General features: G+C 33.3%; 1 protein-coding gene across 3 annotated transcripts in view; it reads right to left on the bottom strand.

Moving 5' to 3' along the window:
- LOC150096521 (acetyl-coenzyme A transporter 1) overlaps positions 1-22,755 on the bottom strand; it is a 232,696-nt gene that overhangs the window by 21,364 nt on the left and 188,577 nt on the right. Inside the window, exon 9 of one of the 3 annotated variants that reach the window (XR_016549809.1) lies at positions 18,898-18,997. The gene's annotated coding sequence lies outside the window, so the exon portion shown is untranslated. Of the gene's footprint in view, positions 1-18,788; positions 18,998-19,044; positions 19,063-22,755 lie in introns of those variants that run through there. The other 2 variants (XM_090408203.1, XM_090408204.1) reach the window with 2 other exon arrangements.

Raw genomic sequence — 22,755 nt, 5'->3', positions numbered from 1 at the left:
GATAAAGCAAACTTAACTGTTTTGCTTACTTGGGAGAAGGTGTAAAAAAACCAAGTTTATAAAATTACTTGGTATCCTTAATATATATTATCCCCAAGGTGAAAACCTTTTCACATCTTTATCTCATCCAGAGTTTCTTATTCAAAGTAAAAGCAACTTGTATAGGTAAAGTTGATAAGGCTCTGTATTATTAAAAACCTTGGTATTTAGTAATACAGAGATCTCAAAAAAGATTGAAACCGGTCTGGGTAGTGACCCCCCCCCCCTACACACACCCGTAATGTATAACAGTATACATCTCTTAGTGAGATGTGTTTTACATTATAAGAAATACTAAGAATAGTGATCAGAGCTTTACCCAACTTTACAACGAGTTGCCCTGGTGTTGCACTACCTTTAGACTTGAACTACGTTCAGGCGCAAACTTAACTGCTTTTGCTTACTTGGGAGAAGCAGTAAACAAAACCAAGTTTATAAAATTATATATATATATATATATTAAGGATACCAAGTTTCTTATAGCATACCCCCTGCTAATATATATATATATATATATATAAACAAAACCAAGTTTATAAAATTACTTGGTATCCTTAATATATATATATATATATATATATATATATAATTTTATAAACTTGGTTTTGTTTATATATATATATATATATATATATATATATATATATATATATTAGCAGGGGGTATGCTATAAGAAACTGAAGAAGCAAGGGATCTTGGCATATTGGTGGATAGGAATTTGAAGTTCAAAGGTCACATAGCAAAAGTTGCAAATACAACTCAGAGGATAATTATGATGTTGAAGCAAACCTTGACATGTAAGGATAAGGAAGTCATCTTGCCTCTTTATAAGACCACACCTAGATGTGTGTGTATGTACACACACAAACAGTAGCATTATGTGGCAAAATTCATGTCAATTTGACCGTACGATTGCATTTATATTGATGTATATAAGTTGTAAAAGTGCATAACTCATCTTAATTGGTCCAATGTAGTTAACTGTAGGATAACTTTGAATACTTTATTTTATCAATTAATATACTTTTAAATATGGAAAGAATAAAGATCAAATGAAGAATAGCTATGCTTCACATGTGCCCTTTATGCTTTGTGGTGAGATTAGATTATCATTGGCAAATACTACAGTGAGACATGGATAATTTGAATTTTGATATGATTTTTAAATACAACCATATAATACACACAGAAATCAGAAAAAGTGATAACTGGAGAATTTTTTTTTAGTGTTGCAAGGTGATCAGCATTCATTTTAGAAATTATGGACTTTACAACCGTGTTATAAAGTCCATAATTTCTAAAATGAATGCTGATCACAGAGAAATAATGATTTGATCACAGGTTATTTTACTGGCAGTAAAACTACTCTAAGTGAAAAAAAATTTAAAAAATAATTATAAATTAATGAATTATTTAGAAACATCAAGGTAAATTCTATTTATGATAACATGAGTCTTTTGACACCTCCAGGGAGTCCAAAGACTCATCGAGGGAGAGTGTGCCAACAGCATCGAACGATTGGTCCCCTCCCAACTACTAACTGCACTCAAACTTACTTAACTGAGCCATTAGTAGCAGAGGCTCTATCAATCGACCAACCTTTGCCAGCTAATAGATAGCTTTCTTTCAGTAACAATGCTGTCCTATTTTTAGTTATAATTGTTAATTTTGATTTAGGATCCTGGATTATCTACAGTCCTGTTTATAGTTATTCTTAGAGAGGAAGGTTCCGTGGGTCGAACATGTGCCTTCCATATGTGTTTGGGATTTTTAGACTATCATTATTGTTCAGATTGGGGTGGTTGATAATAATCTCACAGGCTTCCTTAAATTTGCATTGATACCATGTTTTGGTGTGATGTAAACAACTAGTGCTTTTCCAGTCAATTCTATGTAAGGTGTTCAAGGGCATGATCAGAAAGGCCAGCTTCACCATAATATGAAGATCGAAACATTGGGCAATTAAAAGAGTTATTTCTAATACGGTTGTAAAGTCCATAATTTCTAAAATGAGTATTTTTTTTCTGGATTGAACCAAAGAAAGGTTGAAATAACTCGTTTTACTTACTCATTTTTATAAACAAGTTCAGACCTCCTTGGACTATAATCATACAGAATGCTATTACTCATTTAAATATGGACAAAAAAGCTATAAATTATTTATAGAAAATTACTTGTCTATATTGGTGTCCTAAACACATCAGTTAACACTTCACACATGCAAAACAGATGAAACTTAAAAAACAAAAACAGCAACTCATGACAAATGACAACATTCAATTGGATTGGTTGCCACAATAACCAATAACAGCCGCTGATTTCTGGGTGGTTTAAAACCATCTAAACACCAAGAATTTGACACACTATAACAGGAAAGAGGTAAGAGTGCCCTTAAAGGCTTCCACCGCGCCTCTATGCACGCAATTGTAGAGATTTGTTTTCTGACTCTCTAGTGATGGTGGTCTTGAAGGGACGATCCCGTCAAAGTGAATTGTATAAATATTTTGAAATTCCAAATAGGACTAGTTGGGAATACAGCAACAAGGAATAAGATAGATTGTAAGTTAGATTAAGATGGAAATGAAAATCATGTGCTTGGCAAATTAATAAGTAACAGAAAAGGTGCAAGTTCAACTTGCTGAATCATGACTACCATGACAGCACCACATGATTAAGTTTGCATTGTTATTAATCTATCAATAATTTTCCTTATTTTTCTAGTTCAGTGATGGCGAACCTTTTTACCCAGGTGTGTCAAACTTTTTTTTTTAATTTTAATATTGACGTTGTTGATGTGGCACTTGCATGCATACATTATAAATGTAACTACATAATCATAGATGGTGACCTATACATATCATATTAGGTTATTTATTTAATAGGACATTGATATAAAATCTATGAATTCATATTATACAATTAATTTAATAAACTGAAATTACAAACTTACATTACATTTAATGACTTTTCTGTTGCTGACTACTGGTAGAAAGTCAATGAACAAACCTACCTTCGCCTTAACTGAGAGCGATCTTACACGATTTATCGCAATTTTTTCATCAGAATACCAATATTTTTCAACATCCAAGGTGTGTCACCTGAAATCCTCAAGTGTGTCAGTGCTGACACACGTGTCATAGGTTTGCCATCACTGGTCTAGTTCCTTCCTTTCATTTTTAATAACATTCTGCTATTTATTTTTCTCAGCAGTCTCTAATCTTTGATGAAATGCTTTATTTATACCCCAACTCTTGAATCCATAACTTAAAACTGATTTGAACACTTGTATTCTGGTAGTTTGATGGTTTGGCTAATTTCTCTCTTGCTCCATATAAATTTATTCATTTGGTTGCCCACCATACCAGCTTTCCTTACACTGTTGTCTATTTCCAAATTTAATTTAATTTCATCTTCACTAAAACTGAGCCTAAACAGATGAAATATTTTACTTGTTCTATAGGTTTTCCATTCAGAATCTAGCTGAAGTCATGTTCCTACCTATTTTCATAGTTTTTGGTCTTTTTATTGCTGATTTTCATGCTAAATTTGTTATGGCAGTAATGTAGTGTTTGGGAGTACATCATCTGCATAAAGCAAAGATACTAAGTTTGCCATCTCAATTAGAATATCTGGTTTAATGCCACTTTTTTTCATAATGCAATCTATATACATGACAAATAACAGTGGTGATAATGTGCATTTTTGTCTAATTACATCAAACCATCTACTCAGAGTATTTCCTTCAATTGTAACTGCTGATTTACAACTTAAATAAAGACAATGTATTGCATTGTATTCCATTTACTCCAAATAATTGTAATGATTTGAAAACCTTTTCTCTGGGTATCTTGTCATGCTTTTTTTTGCAGATTTACAAAACTAAATATATTATATTAGATCCTTATCATGTTCTCATGATTCTTTGTAATAAAGTGAAAGTCTGATCTTGAAAACCTCTACTTGACCTGTTCTCCAAGTTTCTCTTCCACAATTTTTCTCAGTTTCTTTTCAAGTATGCTTGCATATTAGTAGTAATAACCACATTCAGCTTTATTACCTTTTTTTATAAGTGAGAATTATAAGAGCGCTGCTTCAATTTTCTGGAATTCAACCTTCTGAATATGCATTGTAGCCACTGCAAAACTTTCGTACCTCCACATATGAGCATTTCTAGTCTAATATCTACTCCAGCTGCTTTTCTGCATTATAAATTTTTGGTGGCATTTCCTACTCTCAGGTATTATATGCAGTCCTGTTTGCATTTCTCTTGAAAGTTTTCTGTTTTGTCACTGCTTGGTTCTTTTATTCTTTTAAAGTAATTACTCCAGACATCTAGGATCTTATCTTTAGTTTTCATGTCAACCTTTATCGTTTTTGTTTCTTTTTACAGTACTCTTTACACCATTTCTAAGCTTTTTCAATAGCTTCCAGAACATTTTGCTACCTTCCTAATATTTATCTTGTATATTCTTACTGAAGTTTTCCCATGACTTTTGTTTACTAACTTTTACAAATAGCTTAGCTCTCTTACATTTTTCTCTGTATTCTTTTTAGGGCATCTGTTGACTTATTCGCTAGGAATTTTTCATATGCTTTCTCCTTTTTCTGCAACTCTTTCTTAACTTCTTGTATAGACCATAGGGACAGCTTCACCACATGCCTCCCTAGCTGAGTCAGTCAACATTTTCTTCAGAGCTTGTCACCGAGACTCCAATGTTTGGTTCTTGTTTCCAAACTGCTTTATTTTATCTTGAATAATGTTTGTATAGTTGAGTTTACAGCTTACCTTTAAAAGCTGCTCAACTTTAATTATTTTTAATACTTTCTTACATACTGTTCTTTTCAAAATGATATTCATTTTTATCCTACTTAAAACTAAGTAATGGTCATTATGTTGAATTTTTTCTTCACAATTATTCATAAGACTATTACACTCTTTTTATAAAATCTTTATCAAGTAGCTTTATTTTTTTTATCTTCCTACATGTTTCGCCAATCCGTTTCTATTGGCATCCTCGGGGAATACAAATCAGTAAGCAAAAATGAAGGTTACAGACTAGGTTATAACCGATGGTTCTAAATCATACAAAAAATTGGTATTGTGCGTGACAATGTGTGTGCCTCGTTAACGTGATTTATTCGTAATGACTCATGACGTAATTGTTATGAAAGTTCATTTCTTTGATATTTAATGATCTGATAAAAGTTTTCCAAATTTCTGGTAAAATTAGACCTTGATTCTTGTTTAGGTTTTCAGTTTTACGTAAAACTGAAACTCTGTACACTCTTGTATACTGAACCAACATGAAACTATCACTATCTACAGCAATGCCTTTCTTATTTTTTTGTGTCCTCTCTCCACGGGAATTTGTGGACATCTCTATGTTGGAATATGGTGTTAGTAATTACTAGTCAATATCCTGAGCAGAAATCCAGCAGATACATACCATTATTATTAATCCTATTCTCCAGATTTTCCCAACATGTTGCTATATGCCTGGGATTCATTTCCTACTCTGCCAATCTCCAAGAAGGACCAGTTTTTTCATTTTCTTTATGTCAGCTACCTGCTGTAAGTACCTAAAAAATTCCTCCACTTCTTCCTTAGAACCTTTGTGAGACCACTGGTACAAATAAGTTTCATTGTCTAATTTCCCCATTTTGAAGTTTGCCCACATAACTCTACTTGAAACTGCCTTCCAATCTAGAAATTTATCTTCATGTTTGGTGTTGAATGCTATTGTTACTTTCTTTCCTCGATTTGTTATTGCCTAAATATTAATCCTAGATTCATTTTTGAAAATAACACCTTCAAAATGCAAAGAACAATGCAAGATTGGCATTTATATTTTCATCAAATTTTAAATGGTTATATGCAGTAAGTCTTTGTTCATGTTATCTGATTGTAATGTTTTTTCTTTCTTTTTTGTATAGAAACTTATTCCTGTTCATTGATTATATTATTTTTTGATAATGTTTCTATTAATGAAGTATGTTCCACAGAATCACTTCATTAACTGTTGTATGGCTGCAATTAATCTGGGTGTGTTAATCGTTAAATTTTAACAGATTATCATTATTCACATCTTTTTTCTCCCCACAAGTAGCAATGAACTTCTGCTACCATAGAAATATTGCGTGGTCATCTTCCTTGGAGATTTAGTGTTTTCTCCTCACGATTGTCTTCTTTTGACTTATACAGTTAAATGCCCTTCATAGTTGGACTTCAAACTTACAGAACATGCAAGTACCTACAGAAAAATACAACATGCAGAAAGATAGGCTAATTATATAAGTGAAAGTGAATTATGCAAGTATAGAGTCCAGTGATAATATTAATGGATCAAAAGCAATCATAAGTTTGGTTTGCAAGACTCTATACCACATCTGATCAAATGTCCTGGATATCTGAAGAGTTTGAGACCTATCCCACACACATGTTTTGGGCATAAAGTGCATGAGAATTAGTTAAGAGACCTGATGGGGAGTGATAATGGAATCCATACTAACAACCAATAATTGATGGGACTTCAGATTATGAAAAAAGTTAGCAGCGATAATAGTTTCCACTGTTTGCAAGAAGATAAAGGTGAGCTTAATGGGACATTCATTTGATAGCTGTTGTCTTATCTCCTTTTTTTTTGGAAGGAGGAGGAGGCTGAATACAGGCTTGCTTCCAGCTGTCTGGTAGATATCAGGTGAGTAGACCAGTTCATACAAGCAATATATCTATGCTAATTCTGGAGTGAGTTAACACAAAGGGATATTACTAGACCAGAGAATCAGAGTTATTAAATTCTTCTGATGCCTTTCTGCAAAGACTAGAGGAAACATGCGGTGAGCTGTTCTTCAGATACTGGAAGATAATTTACCTTCCAGCATCCCAAGGTAAAATATATTAGGTCAATTTTATCTTTGGATAAGGTTAAAATGATCTCATCTGGATGAGAGAGATGGGAACATCAAAGAAAAGTTAATCTATTAGTCTTAGCAATGATCAACAGACTCAATTTGAGCAAGAGGAAAAGTTTTCTACATCTGGGGCTTTTAAAGTTTGATTTTATTTTTAATCAAGTATTATATAAAGTTTGTTCTGAGAATCAAACTCATGCTTTACAAAAATGCATTTAATTTGTATAAATTTGGCTACAAGAAAGAAACATTGAAGATGTATGGTCATCCTCTACTAAAAGCAAAAATCAGCCACAGCATGAAATATTTTATGACATCACTGATTTATAATTATGTATCACTGCAATTACTCCAATCTTGAGAATGTCTCAGTAACTGGACACCAAATATTAGTAATAATGTATTTCTTTTATCTTGTGTTTGAATACCTTTTAAGCACTATGCAAGGTTTTTAAACCAGGATAAAAAAATAAATTCTTATCATGTATATCACTTTTCAATGCAATTTAATATAATTTTTTTCTATTTCCATCATTAGTTTTTTTAAATTAAGCTTTTGCATTTTTACAAAAATCTTGATACTAAATATATTTCAGTTTTAAAAGAAACAGTCAATGACTTTCTGTTTTCTTTCTTTCTTTCTTTTTTTTTTTTTTAAAAAAAAAAAAAAAAAGAAAAAAACCATTGGCTTTTTCTTGATATTTGACAGCAATGAGAAAGCAATTTTCTGTTTGGTTAACTGAGGGTTTAATTATTTGAAGGGTAGATAATTGAGGGATCAAGATATATAATCTGATTTAATTCTGGAAATGAATCTCTAAAACTAAATTTAAACATTGTCTTTCATATTACAATCTTATAATATAACAATTTGTACTGTATTTCTAAATATGTTTATTTCATTATACTTTCTATAAAAGTGAATATATATATATATATAGAGAGAGAGAGCTGAAGGATCACGAACTTATTTTAATTGCTACATTTCAACATGTGCAGTATCTGCTGCTCATTAGAACAGCGAAGGTTAGTGAGTGCCCCCTCCCCCTTGGTTATGAAGTCAATTATATGTGCAAGAAATTATATTCTTGCTTAATCCCACAGGCTACTAAAGAGCTGCTTCCATTGTATTCATGTGCCCTATCTATATGTTATTCCTAGTATTGTTCTCAACTGTACTGACGATGTCCTAAGACACTTAGGTCGAAATATTTACTTATTAAAAAACCTATTACTGTGGTTTTACATGTGTTTATTTAGTCATGAATTCTTCACAGGTTTCTTTATATAATCAATACTAAAGAGCTGTCGCACAATATATAGCCTCCCACAGTCAAGTCATTCCTAAATTCCAGCAGTATAGCCTGTTTCCACAAACAGGGCTCTGGCGAACCTAACAAGCATTGCTGGTTCAGAAAAATATAGTTGGCATTTCCTCCAACTAGGAATACAGACCTCTAGGTGGTAGGTGTCTTTCAATCACCCAGTGAAATACCACCACCTTGATTATTAGACATGAAGTGACTGCAGCCATGTTTGGTAGCTAGAGCAAGGGTTCCACTTTCTTTCCTCCCCACATGCAGTGAGAGTGACACCCCTTAATAACATACCAACTCAAATGTAGTGGACCAGGGCCCTTGAGGGTACAGCGGTAAAACAGTTCTACAGACTGGCCGCTGTGTAGTATATGGGACCGAACTTCGTAACAAATCTGGAGACTTCCCAATCAGCCAGTGTCAAATCTGACAGCCACATATTTTGCCAGTTCTTGACTGGAGGGAGACCAAATGCTGTGGTTGCAGGGGGGAACTGTCAAGGTCAAGTATGGACAGGATACCAGGCCCCCCTCCGTGTGGCAGCATGTTTGCAAGTCTGCCACCTCTCACTGCATGCCCCACTTCCTCTTTACCTCTTCTTCACAAAATACAATTAACCACACCCCAAAGAAATGCAATCAAACATTCTTCCACAAAAAAAAAAAAAAAATGTTTAAAAACAAATCCACTTTCAGTTGGGCTTGCGTATCAACCAGGGAAATTGAGCTCAATCGCCTTGATATTAATTAATTAAGCTTCAAATTAACATATTAAAATATACAATAAAACAAAACTACCAAATATTATATTTGGTAGTTTTGTTTATTATTTTTATATTTAATTATTGCAAATATTATTTTTATATTTAACCAATGAATAAAGGCATTTGAGATGTCTGTATTTATCAGATATCCTACAGTATAATGATGGTAAGTGAGAGGTTTAATTCTTACTCCTTGGGCTTGCTCCTGCTCTTAATTTGTTCCATTCTTTTTCATCTCTTTTCATTGTCATCCAATGGCATTTTTATTTAGAGGATATTACCAAATTAATTTATTTTAAGATATTCTAATATAATAAGTTTAGTTTAATCCTTTATCCAAGTGTGAGCAAACAAAGTTGGAACCTGAAGGTATCTTCAGGACTGAGGTAAGGTAGTACAACACTGGGAAACTCGTTGCAAAGGTGGAGAAAGCTCTCATCACTCCTATCTCATCTCGGTATCTCCCATAATGCAGAGCACATCTCCTTGTGGATATGTGTAATGCTATGCATTAAGGCAAGGGCCACTCCCCATACCAGTTTCGCCCTTTATTGAGGTCTTTTTAAGATATTTAAGATATTGTTTTTCTGATATCCCAAAATTCTCTCAGGGAGTTTTTCAAACACTTGTAGCTTTACTGTTATTCCTGCACAGAAATATAGGTCTTAGGCATGTAGTATATTTGTATTTTTGCTTTTTATTGGGACAAATTTGCATTTTCATCACTAAAAACATGTATAACCACAGTGATTAGTTTTAATATGTAAATATTTCATCCCAAGTATCTTGGGACATCATCAGTAATTCAAACAATACTGTATTTGAATTCAAACAATACTGTATTGTTTGAATTACTGTACTGATGATGTCCCAAGATACTTGGGATGAATATTTACATATTAAAACTAATCACTGTGGTTATACGTGTGTTTTTAGTGATGAATTCATCACAGTTTTCATTATATAATCATGTTTTAAGTTTATTGGTAATTTTACTGCAGCTAGTTAAGTAAGAATGCTAATATTTTCTGACATGCTGCACATACTACTTAGGATATGGAAAGAATTGTTATTTGAAATTTTGATACTGTCCTTAGTATTGTATTGCTTATTATCCAATTTATGGTATATATAACAATAATCATAATAATAAAAACAATAGCTTAAAATTGGAATACGAATTCATCGCAATTAATTCTGGCAATCCATTCCATTCATTCTCCACTCTCCAAGCAAAAGATCTAGTCTGTACACTCTTACACTACTTCTAGGGGTGGCACTTAATTCTTTATTTGTCTATCTTTTCCATCTGTCAACTATTCTCCAGCCCAGTCACTCATCCTCTCCACCACCTCCTGATCTCCAATAAACCCAAATCAATGGACATTAATCAAGATGGAGGCCAATTATATTCCTTGCCCCAGTTTTTCATCATTGGCAACCAACTGAATATCCCCCTTAAATCATTCCCTATATTCATAATGCAAAAATGAAATTGCAAAGCATTAAGAATGACTTGCAATTTCACATGGATGCTTATGACAGATGTACCAACTTAGAAAAAAAAATCTTGCCGATAGCGTTGCCATGTATGGTTGAGGCCGTGAACTTTTCAGACCACCCTCATAATAGTTTTCATACAGTATTCTGTCAAATGCCTTTGCAAAGTCCAGCACTATCATAGCATACCAATTTCCTTTATCTTCTTCTACTGCCACTCTGTTATTAAATGTGAATAAATTACTAAGGCAGCACCTACCTTTTACAATGCCATGCTCAGCAATTGTAGCATACTGTTACAATTTTAGTACATTTGATAACTATAAGATAGTTTACTTTTGGAGGTTTCAAATACACATATAGTCACAATGAATGCAACATCTTGAATGTTCTAAACTAGTGTTGGCTAGATTAGAGATCAAATTATCACGTCTTCAAAACTGAGGGGGGGGGGGGGTAGATATAAAACCAGCAATAAATTACATGCAAATATAAGAAGAAAAAATAAGATATTTTTGTACCCAGTATTCGATAATATGATATTCTATTTTTAAATTTATTCCATTTCCTAGGAAATGGAACAAATTAAAAAAAAATTTCATTCAAAATTATAACTGATAGAAAAAAGAAAAAAATTTGCTAACTAATGCTTGTGTTTAACGTCAAACAATTACACAATGTATCAGTGTTTTGAGTAAGAGTGCATGTACACTCATAAGATTAAAATTATCATGGGCCATCTTCTGCAAATGAGCATTAAGTTGTAAATCAGGATTCACCAATAAATTTTTTTTCTTTCAGGGACCATATTAAAAACCAAAACATAAATCAGATTCAGAAAACTTTATAGACATAAAATTAAAATATCAACTCAGTGTATTATATTTCAAACCAATTTAATTTTCTTTTATTAATTATTACTGAATAATTCCAGAGAATATAATTGTTATAAATTAATGAGAAAAAGAATACATTTCTCTGGCAATAATCTCCATCCAACATCTGGGTCAAATTTGTAGTCAATATTTGGGAATCCATGCACAGATATATAAACATGCAATTGACATTTCTAATGTCATACATAAAAGTAAGAGGGATAAGGGAAAAAACTTAACTATTCTCTAGACCAGTGGTTCTCAAACTTTTTGAAGTCGGGGCACATTTAAAATCCTACAAATAATTGTAGGCGAAATATGTTATAATAATTAAGTCAAATATTACAGAAAAAAAATGCGATAAAAAAAAATAAAATGAAACATACCTTAAGTTTATTCATTCTTGTGTTTATGAGAAACATGAGCCTGATGTGTCCTAGCGATTGCTTCAATGTTTGGGTATATATTTGAAAGGCAAACTCTCATTTCCTCGTCAATACATTGAAGAGTTCCTCTCTTTTTACACTTAATTGTGGTGAGGGTAGAAAATCCTAATTCACATAAATATGTTGAAAATTGTAGTAAAATGTTCCAAGCTTTTTTAGATATTGACACATATTCTTCTTTTATAGAAATCCAAAAGGCTTCAAGAGACAATTCCTTATGTTTAATTATCAATCCATGATCAGCGGATATAGCTGCCAGTTCTTCTTCTTCTGTTAATGTTAAACCAAAATCACTTGAAGTTTCCATAAATGGGTTTCTAATTCAGTCGTATTGTTCAGTGTTAAATGATGGAAAAATAAGAACTCAATTTTTCTTCTAAACTTGTTAAATGGTCAACTATTATTGGAAGTGTTTCATTTATGCAAGTGTTACTTACCAATGGAAACATTTCCAAATTACCTTCAACAGCTTTTCTTTTTCAAATCTGTAGTTTTCTCTGAAATGCTTTCATTTTGTCAGTGAATGTGAGAATATTTTCTTCTTTCCCTTGCATGCTAGTATTCAAAATATTGAGCTGCTGAAATATATCGGCCAAATACTGTAACCTGGCAATCCAAAATTTGCGCCGAAGGAGGTTACAAAAATGTAATCGTTTCATCTCTTCAAAAAACGCAAGAAGTTCTTGTCGTAGCTCGTGTACATGGGTAAGTACTTTCCCCCTTGACAGCCACCTCACCTCAGTGTGTAAAAGCAGCTGTCTGTGTTGTGAATTCATATCGATACAAAGCTTTTCAAATAAACGCTATTTGACAGGTCTTGTTTTAATAAAGTTTACCATCTGAACAACTTGATCTAAAACTTCTCTTAATTTTTCTCCCAATGTTTTTGCCATCAAGGCCTCCCTATGAAGAAAGCAGTGAGTTACGATAACATTCTCATTTTGTTTTTTTACAAAAGATGTAAGGCCCTTAACACAGCCTACCATGGAAGGGGCTCCATCTGTACAAATGCCTACACACGACTTCCATTTATCAAGATAGCTATTCAAAATGTTAAAAACGTCCTCATCTTTTGTAGACACACTTAATTCTTTGCAAAAAAGAAACTGATTTACTATTTGATCTTTATTAATAAAACGGACGAATGCTAAGAGGCCTTTTTGGTAATGTCTGTTGACTCATCAACTTGCAATGCAAAATTTGAATACTGAAGTTTATTACTGCATACATTTTTCTCGATATCAGAAGCCATTTCTATAATACGCCTGTGAACTGTATTGTTGGACAGAGGAATCTTGCTTATTTTCATTGCTGCTTCATTTCCTAGCATTGTCATGACCATTTTTTTTGCATACAGACAAAATAAGTGACTCACCTAAAGTATGATCTTTCATATTTTTTGCTATCAGTTCTGAGACTTGAAAAGAAGCAATTTTAGCTTTATCAGAAACAGTCGTTATACTTTTAAATGAATTTGTAGCTTTTGTTTGCTGTTCAGACAATCTCTTGAAAAAACTTACAGATTTATCTTGTAAATTAGAGTGTATAGTTTTAAAATGTTTACTCAATTTACTAGGAAACAATGATTCATTTGCCATTTTACATCCACATACTAAATATAGCAGCAAAGGATGATCTTCACTTCCGGTCCAAGTGAAACCAAAGCTTAAATAACTTTCATTATATTTGCGAGTAGGCCGCGATTTTGCTTTCTAACTTGCACTTAACTTTTGCTCACTTCCAGAATCTGATTCTTCAATATCACACTTCTTTTTGAGAAATCTATCCATTTTATTTGGGTGTATTTATCTGAAAATAAGTAACATGCACATAACATCCACTTCGAACACTTTTAAAATAAGTAATATACACACAACAAGAATAAACCATATTCTTGTTCTCTTTGCAAGAAAAACCACTGTTAATTAACATAATAATGATGTGTTGACAAAAAGCGGTATATCCGTGATGAAAAGGTGTAATAGAGTAACTATATTTATTTTTATATCTGGACACATATTTCTCTGGAATACCACAGGGCGCACCCTTTGAGAACCACTGCTCTAGACTCTTGTTCTTGACTATAAGAGTAATTTGTTACTGATCGCTATAAACGAACTAGAGCTATAATAAATTTAGTTTAATCCTTTACCCAAGTGTAGGCAAACAAAGTTTGCACCTGAAGTAGTTCAGGACTGAGGCAACTCGTAGCAAAGGTGGACCAAGCTATACTGACACAAGGAGTGATGAGCACTTGGTCCACCTTTATTACGAGTTGCCTCAGTCCTGAACTACTTCAGGCGCAAATTTTGTTTGCCTACACTTGGGTAAAGGATTAAACTAAATTTATTATAGTCTAACCAAGTGGAAAAAATAAACTTCCAGAACTAGAGCTAACGTCAAAATTCAGTAACGATAATGAAACTTCCTTACCATTAGGACAATGATTTTATCTTCAAGTGCCAACTAAGTTGTGTGAAGAGTTCATATAAAATTAAACCTATATTTAATTGGACTGCCACTATTTTCAGCACACATATTAGATGAACTAAAGAGGAACAATAAGATATCTCATGAAGTTTACCTTCCTTTCTGCAGTTAAATATGAGTATCTATGAGTTCATGGATTTTTAATTGCCAATTTCTGATATCATTTTCAAATTTGCTAGTTTGAGTGACTGAGTGAACAGCATCTTTGCTTTGCAGCCAATAAAATATAGCTTCAATTCCCACTGTGGCAACAATGTTTGTAAAAGAGTACAGTACAATTTTACTGACTGGTGAAAAACCACAAGCCACTTTAAGCCACTCTACTGGCGAAGTAGAGTGGCTTGAAGAGGGTCCCATGTTTGATCTCTAGAACAGGATTGGTCCCTAGATTATCTACAGCTCATTCATGATACCAATGTGTCATAGGTTTTCAATATTCATGGTTAGGATTATCACAAAAATACTAGAAAAGCCTAAAAAGAGCAGGGGAAAAAAAAAAAAAAAATATATATATATATATATATATATCAGGTCATTCCCAAAGTAATGTCGTTTTTTTATACTGTGCTTGTTCAAACATGGATTGACTTGCCTAAACAGGAATTTTTAAAACTTTATAAGTACCGCTAAGTTGTGGCAGCCTCATTCTAAGGAATTCCAACTTGCAAGAACATCATACATAAATTGTTTAAATAACTATTACTATGGAGGTCACTGAAGAGCACATTTTCACATCTGCTTTTTGAGTTCAAAATAGGCAACAATGCTGCTAACACTGTAAAAAATGTGCAAGAAGTGTATGCAATATTGTTTTGAATATGTGCAAGTGCCAGCAACGGTTCCAAAAATCTCGACAAGGTGACTTTAACTTGAAAGACTCCCCTCGCTCTGAGCGCCCTGTCTCTCAATAATGATATGTTGGAAGTCACTATTGCAAGAAATGCCAATGCAACTGTGATTTAGTACAAAACTGTTGACGATTTAGCAAAAGATCTTAATTCATCGTCCATCCATTGCCATTTGCAAGAACTTGGAACAGTGTCTAAGCTCAGCAAGTAGGTTTCTCACAAACTGACCAACAATTGAAGAGAGCACATCAACATTTGCACTGCTTTTCATTCTTGAGAGGTTCAATTTCCATTTTTTAGTCATGTAGTCACAATGATAATAAATTATATTTTACAAGAATGCTAAGTAGGTTCATTCAGGAGAACAGGCTAAACTTCAGTCAAAACAAGACCTTTACCCTCAGATGGTTTTTTAAAGCATTTGCTGGTATTATACACTTTGAACTCTTGCCACAAAAACAATCACAGCTGAAATATATTGTGAACAACTCGATCAACAAAGAAAAAAAAGGTGTTCTCTGGTCATTCGAAAAGGTGTTGTTTTTCATCACGATAACACACACACCTTCATAGTACAAGAATCACCTGTACCAAGACTGAGGAAAGCTTCCACATCCTCTGTATTATTCTCCTGATCTTACACCTTTAGATTACCACTTATTTCGAAGTTTGCAACATTTCATTAATAAAAAACAACATGATACATTAGAGGCACTGAAATTGAGCCTATGTGACTCAATTTCAGTGCCTTATTGTGACTTATTGCCACATTATTGTGACTTCTTTGCCTCCAAACCTACTGAATTCTATAGAAATGGCATTATTGATTCAAATGGAGAATATATACTTCATTAAATTAGCAAGTGATTTATCTTTTATATCCTTTCAAAACTTAATGCTAAAAATGACATTACTTCTGGGATGACCTAATATATATGTATACATTCATGCACCCAAATGTTATTAGACACGAAGGTGGGAGGAAAAAAAAAAAAGAGTGAGAGAAAATGGTGAACTGATATGCTGATATTCTTTATGTTAAATAGGATAACAAAATATTAACTTCATTCAAGGACAATGTTATATTTTAACATTGTCCTTGAATCATTATTTTTGACGCCAAATTGAGTCCACATTAGTGCTGATGATTTCAAAAGGCATACAATATGTGCAATGAACCATTATATAACATCATCATCATCATCAAATTCCTGCCATATACCCTCAAGGGGTGTACAGGATATGATAGTACTACATGAAAAATTTACATTTCTTTCACACACACACACACACACACACAAAGCATCCCACTCTCATAAACTTATTCTAATTATAAACCAGCACATGAACATCAGTTTTTCAAATCATTTCTGGCTTTTGATATGCAGAGTAGTGGCCAAAAGCAAGGAATGAACATCATTTATACTACCAAAAGGCAATCACAAACATCCATTATCAGTCTGCAATTCGATCTCTAGAATAAAGGAAGGAAAATGAAGGTGCTTTCAAAGTTAGTTTTTTTAAATGATGGGAAATCCTCTGGACTTGATGCACCTGTATAAATTCTGAGCTCAATGTTTCAATTTATATTTCAATTTTCAATTTTAGTGTTTCAATTTACATTCAATCAGTTTTTCTGTAGTGCTGAAAGCATTACTGGACTTTTTTTTGTTTTAGGTAAAGTGTTTTTTGCTGTCTGTTACCTAAAAGAAGCTATAGGACATTTTATACACATTTGTATGTGGAAAAAATCTATTCCAAAATGCAACCAAACAGAAAGTAACTGGCACATTTTTTTTTTACATAATTCCTCATGAAAAAAATAAAGGAAACCAAAGTAAATCAGGAAGAGGAAGAAATTCAAGAAACAGCTGAACATGATTCCAATTCTAAGCATAACCATGGAGAGCAAGTATTAGTGAACTGGAGAGTTGAAGTGATTCTTCAAATATTATAATGGGACTGAACCAAAAAGAGAGGATGAAATTGTTTACAATCTAGGCATAAATTTGTGCACTAATGGCAGAACTAGTAATGAAGAGGGATCAGGGAGAGAGCTTAGAATGTGTGTGTATGTGTGTGTGTGGGGGGTAATCTTAGTCTTGCTACTGTGTTGCACATCATGTCTTTATACAGGGTGTCCCAAAATTCATGCAAGAAGTAATTTTGATAGAAAACACAGGTTTTTAATTAAAAATTGTAATTTCTTATTGATTCATAAAGTATACAGTATAGGGTTATGCATGGAATAGCATATCGGGTAAATGGCCTCCACGGCTTTGCTGGCACATATGCACTCTTTTGTCGAAATTTTCCATGACCGTTTTGCACAAATGTGGCTGAATTTCGTTGATACAGCGCTCAACTTCCTCCTTCAAGACGTGGGTGGTCATGGGCTTGTTGGCATAAACCTTAGACTTCAAAAAACCCCAAAGAAAAAGTCCAATGGCGTTAAGTCACATGATCTGGGTGGCCAATTCTGATCACCAAAACGGGAAATTACACGACCAGGAAATGACTCATGCAGTAATTGAATTGTTTCTCAGGGCTGTATGGCATGTGGTACCGTCTTGTTGAAACCACATGTCGTCCACATCCATATCTTGCAATTTAGGCACAAAAAAACTGGATTATCATGTTGTGATAACGAGCACCATTAACTGTTATTGCCTTAGCAGCCGCATTTTCGAAGAAGAATGGACCGATGATGCTTCCAGCCCAAAATCCGCACCAAACAGTGACATGTTGTGGATGCATTTGTTTCTCAACACTTACTCGTGGATTTTTTGACCCCCAAATGCAACAATTTTGTCGATTAACGAACCCATCGAGATGAAAATGAGCCTCATCGCTGAAGATGATTTTATTCGAAAAATAAGCATCCACTTGTTGTTGTTCCATAATCCATTCAACGAACTCTCTTCACTGCGTGTGGTCAGTAGGCTTCAGTTCTTGAGTCAATTGAACTTTGTAAGCATAAAGATGCAAATCTTTCGTGAGAATACGCTGTAGAGAGCTTCTCGAAATGCCCTATTCAAGACCACGGTGCCGAATTGATGTTCCTGGACTCTCAGCAACACTCTCACGAACTTCTTCGATGTTTTCTGTTGAACGACTTGTTGAAGGATGGCCAGAGTGTATAAGATCACTAATTGATCCAGTTTCCTTGAATTTTTTAATTAATCTTTTCACAGTCGATGAAATTAAATCACTATTCCGACCATATTTTGTACGAAAATTGCGAACTGTAGCTGCCAAACCTTCATTATTTTTAAAATATTGCTCAACAATGAAAATGCGTTATTCTTTCATGTAGCACTCCATTTTTAATGACCCTGAACTGTCAGCTGTCACGCTGTCTTTTTTTCTTGTTGGCAACACTTTACCGCACAAATGGCGCTAAATTTTTGCGCCATTTTGCCAAAATCTTGCGTGAATTTTGGGACACCCTTTATAATCTAAAATGTACATTTTATATATATATATATATATATATATATATATATATATATATATAAAATTAGATAAGGATGTGAAAGAAGCCTGGCATTTGAGAGGGTAATCATATAACATTGAACCAAATGAATATTTTCTAAATATTAAACTAAAAAATTTTTCTGCAGTTCATAAAACAGCAGAAATTTATTATTTTGTATGTTAACAGTGCATAAAATTTTATATACAATTTTAGATATAAAATATACACACACTATAAAACCAAACCATAGTGCAGTAAAATAGACTTCTTAGAAATTCACTTCAGTGGTCCTTTACTTTATGCTGGAGTTTTCTGCACACTGTAGTGTATCTGTATATTAAACGAAATGCAATTATTCACATATATGCTGGAGTTTACTGCACACTGTAGTGTATCTGTATATTAAACGAAATACAATTATTCACATATAATTTATACGTGAATAAAATAATTTAGCATAAAGCACTAAACAAATAATAATATGCCAGCGATTTTCACTGAATGTGGTGCAACTTCTGAAGCAGGATGTAATTAAATTGAGATGAATTTCTTTCTGGACAACTTACATTAGCCTAGTGCTGTCTCTATAATGCAAATTCATAAAATGACCTGTGAGCAGCAATTTATGATGATAGATCTTCTCTTATTATAAATCCTCTTTTACATTTGAAGTAGTGATGGTCATAATTGAAGAAAAATAATCAATTATTCTATTCTTCATTGTTATTTCTAATCACCTGATTAGTTTCCATTCTAAATCATCATGAAATTGAATTAAGAAGAGTGCCTTAAAATTGCAGAATGTACTATTAAACCAACAACAGCATAAAGACAATCTCTTGCAAATGACTTTTTGAAACCAAAACTGAACATTTCACACTGCAACTGGTGTGAAGTGTACGTGGACAGGGTGAAATGTTTAGTAGGTATTACTATACACATGGTACTGCAAAAGGCAGTGAGAAGGAAATGTTTAGACAAACTAGTCTGGCCAATAAGAAAAGAGTTATCATTACAGGCAATTTCAATTATGGTAATATAGACTGGAATGGAGAGACAGCATCAGAAACCAAAGAGAATGAATTTCTTGAGTTTTTAAGGGATAACTACCTTCAGCAGTACATAACAGAAGCCATATATGCATTGGTCTTGGATTTGATTATCTCATCAGAAGACATTGCTGTAAATAAAGTGTCACTTGTGTGGTGGCCAGCCATGTCGGGACTGTTCATGGGAAGGAAATCAATGCTGCTTCATCCCTACTCAAGAATTATCTGGCAGAGGTAATGACTGAGTGTATTTCAAGGGTCAGAGAATAAATAAGGTAGGTGTAAAATGGATGAGTGAAGCATGCAATATGGAAGAAAAAGGCATTGTGGGGGCAGCACAAGATAAGTGGAGATAATCAGTTACATGAGGAGTACAAAGAGCAAGCAAGGAAGTAACTCATTTTGTAAGGGTAGTAAAAGTGCAGAATGAGCAGCAGTTAGTATGCTAAAAGAAATTCTAGGGAGTTTTTTTTCGATATGTGGCCAGTAGTAGGAAGAATGACAATGGGAGGATGATTTTCCCATTATTCCAGTGATAATGGGAAAATGATAAAAACTGAGAAGGATATAATAGCGGTGTTAAATGAAAACAGTTCATTCAAGTTTTCCATTTCTTCAATTGTAACATAGTGTAGAACTTGAGAGCAGTGGGAATGGGAGAGGAACCACTGATGGTGAGTGAGCAGAAGGTATATGAAGAATTAAGTAAACTTGAGGCAACAACATGAGACTTGATGGTATATATCAACAGGATCTCAGTCCTATTGATATATCTAATACCATTTTCTGTCATATACGAAAAGCAAAAGCAGGGGAGAAAAAAATTTAACAGCTTTCATAGGAAAGATGTGCCATGTTTTCTTTAAAAACACTCCAAATCCATTCAAATCAAATATTCAGATCTAGCTATATTAAAATGAATGCCATGCAAATAATGATGCCTATATATATATATATATAAAACCAGATTGACTATATAATGACTAAAAAAAGATTCTGAAATAACATCTTACAAGCCAAAACATACCCAGGGGCTGATATTAGATCAGACCACAAAAAGAAGAAGATGAGTGATCATTAAAGCAGCAATAAAATTAAAGAAAGCAATGAAACCTATAAACATAGAAAAATATGATCTTGGCTCTCTTAAAACTCAAGAAATATAAGATAAATTTTTAAAGAAACTGGCACAATCCATTGCTGTCAATGTTCCTGATTCCACCAAGTATCCTTACCCTAAAGATGAGATTGAGGATAGATGGCAGAAATTTAAAGAGGACATAAAAAAGGCAGTAAAACAAACAATTCCCAAATTTGAGAAGAAGATGAGTAAACCCTGGATGAATGACAAGATACTGAAAAGGATGGAGGAAAGAAAGAAAAAAGAAACACAAAACTCTAAATCAGGAAAGAATGTAGGATTGCAAAAGAACTATGGCTCAACAACAAATGCAAGGAAATTGAACTTCTGGACAAAAAGCACAAAACCGGAGAACTTCATGAAAACGTTAGGGTAGCTCCCTAACGTTTTCATGAAGTTCTACGGTTTTGTTGTGCAAATCTTGCAAAAGGGCAGGCTCTCATTGCATTGAAGATACCAGTGGAAACATCTTAATGGAGAAAGACAAAATAAGGGATAGATGGGTAGAGTATTCAAAGGAACTCTACAATCATGACAGAAAAGATAAGCCAATGCAAGATTTGAAGGGGCCTACTATTCTTACCTGGGAAGTAACAAATGCCATTAGGAAACTGAGAGCAGAAAAAGCTCCAGGAATGGATGGAATTATGGCAGAATATCTAAAGGTTTTGGTTGTTAAGGCTATAAGATCACTGACTGACATATGTAACAAAATATACGAAACTGGACACCTGCCAAAAGACTTTAAGCACTCAATGTTCCTACCAATACCTAAAAAATTGAAGACAATCAAATGTGAAGAGTATAGAACAATCAGTCTGATCAGTCAGATAGAAAAATTTATGTTATATATCATCCTAGAAAGAAATAAGCATAAAATCAAAATGAAAATTAATGAAACACAATCTGGTTTTTAAGAAAATAAAGAAACTAGAGAAAGACTCTTCAACATTAGAACTATTATAGAAAGATATCTGGAGAAGCAAAAAGAAGTCTACTTATGTTTTATTGACTACATAAAAGCCTTTGACAATATACAACATGAACAACTAATCAAATGCATCAGAAATTTAGGAGTAGGTGGTAAATATACCAGATTACTGATAAATCTATACTGGGAGCAAACTGCCCCAATAAAAATATCAGGAGAAATCTCGGAGGAATTCCCAGTAAAGAAGGATGTCAGACAGGGCTGTGTTCTTTCTCCTATATTCTTTAACCTCTATACTGAAAATATCTTCCAGCAATTAGAAGAATTTAAAGGAATCAGCATAGGAGGCAGGAATATAAACAACTTAAGATATGCAGATGATACAGTACTGCTAGCTGAAAATAAAAAAGATCTTCAAAACCTACTAGAAGAGACGCTGAAGCTAAGTGAAAAATATGGACTTAATTTCAACTTCAAAAAAACTAAAACCATTTTGGTAACAAGAGAAAAAGGGAAAATACCCGATATAAATATTAAGATCAGAGGAAATACTTTAGATCAAGTAGAGAGTTTTATATATATTTGGGTCAACTAATTACAGAGAATGGAAAGTGTGATAAGGAAATATTAAGAAGAATAGAAATTGCTAGATCAACCTTCATTAGCATGAAAAACATTCTGACTTCAAGGGAAATTCACACAAAAACAAGAATTAGGCTGTCCAAATGCTACATATGGTCAACACTGCTACATGGAGCAGAAACCTGCACAATATCAAAATATTGCAAAAATAAACTAAAAGTCTTTGAGTGGATCCTCAGAAGAATTCTTAGAGTCCCATGGACTGAAAAAAAAAAACTAATTTAGAAATATTAGAGATGATTGCAGAAGATAATTTAGAAATATTAGAGATGATTGCAGAAGATAGGAATCTGTTGAAAACCACTAAGAAAAGGAAAACTACCTA

The sequence above is a fragment of the Typopeltis vanoorti genome, chromosome 18 (genome assembly GCF_054136105.1).
Source record: "Typopeltis vanoorti isolate ZY-2024b chromosome 18, IOZ_Tvanoo_1.0, whole genome shotgun sequence".
Classification (NCBI taxonomy): Eukaryota; Metazoa; Arthropoda; class Arachnida; order Uropygi; family Thelyphonidae; genus Typopeltis; species Typopeltis vanoorti.
Note: the sequence above shows the minus strand (reverse complement) of the source record. Positions and strands in the feature narration are given on the sequence as shown.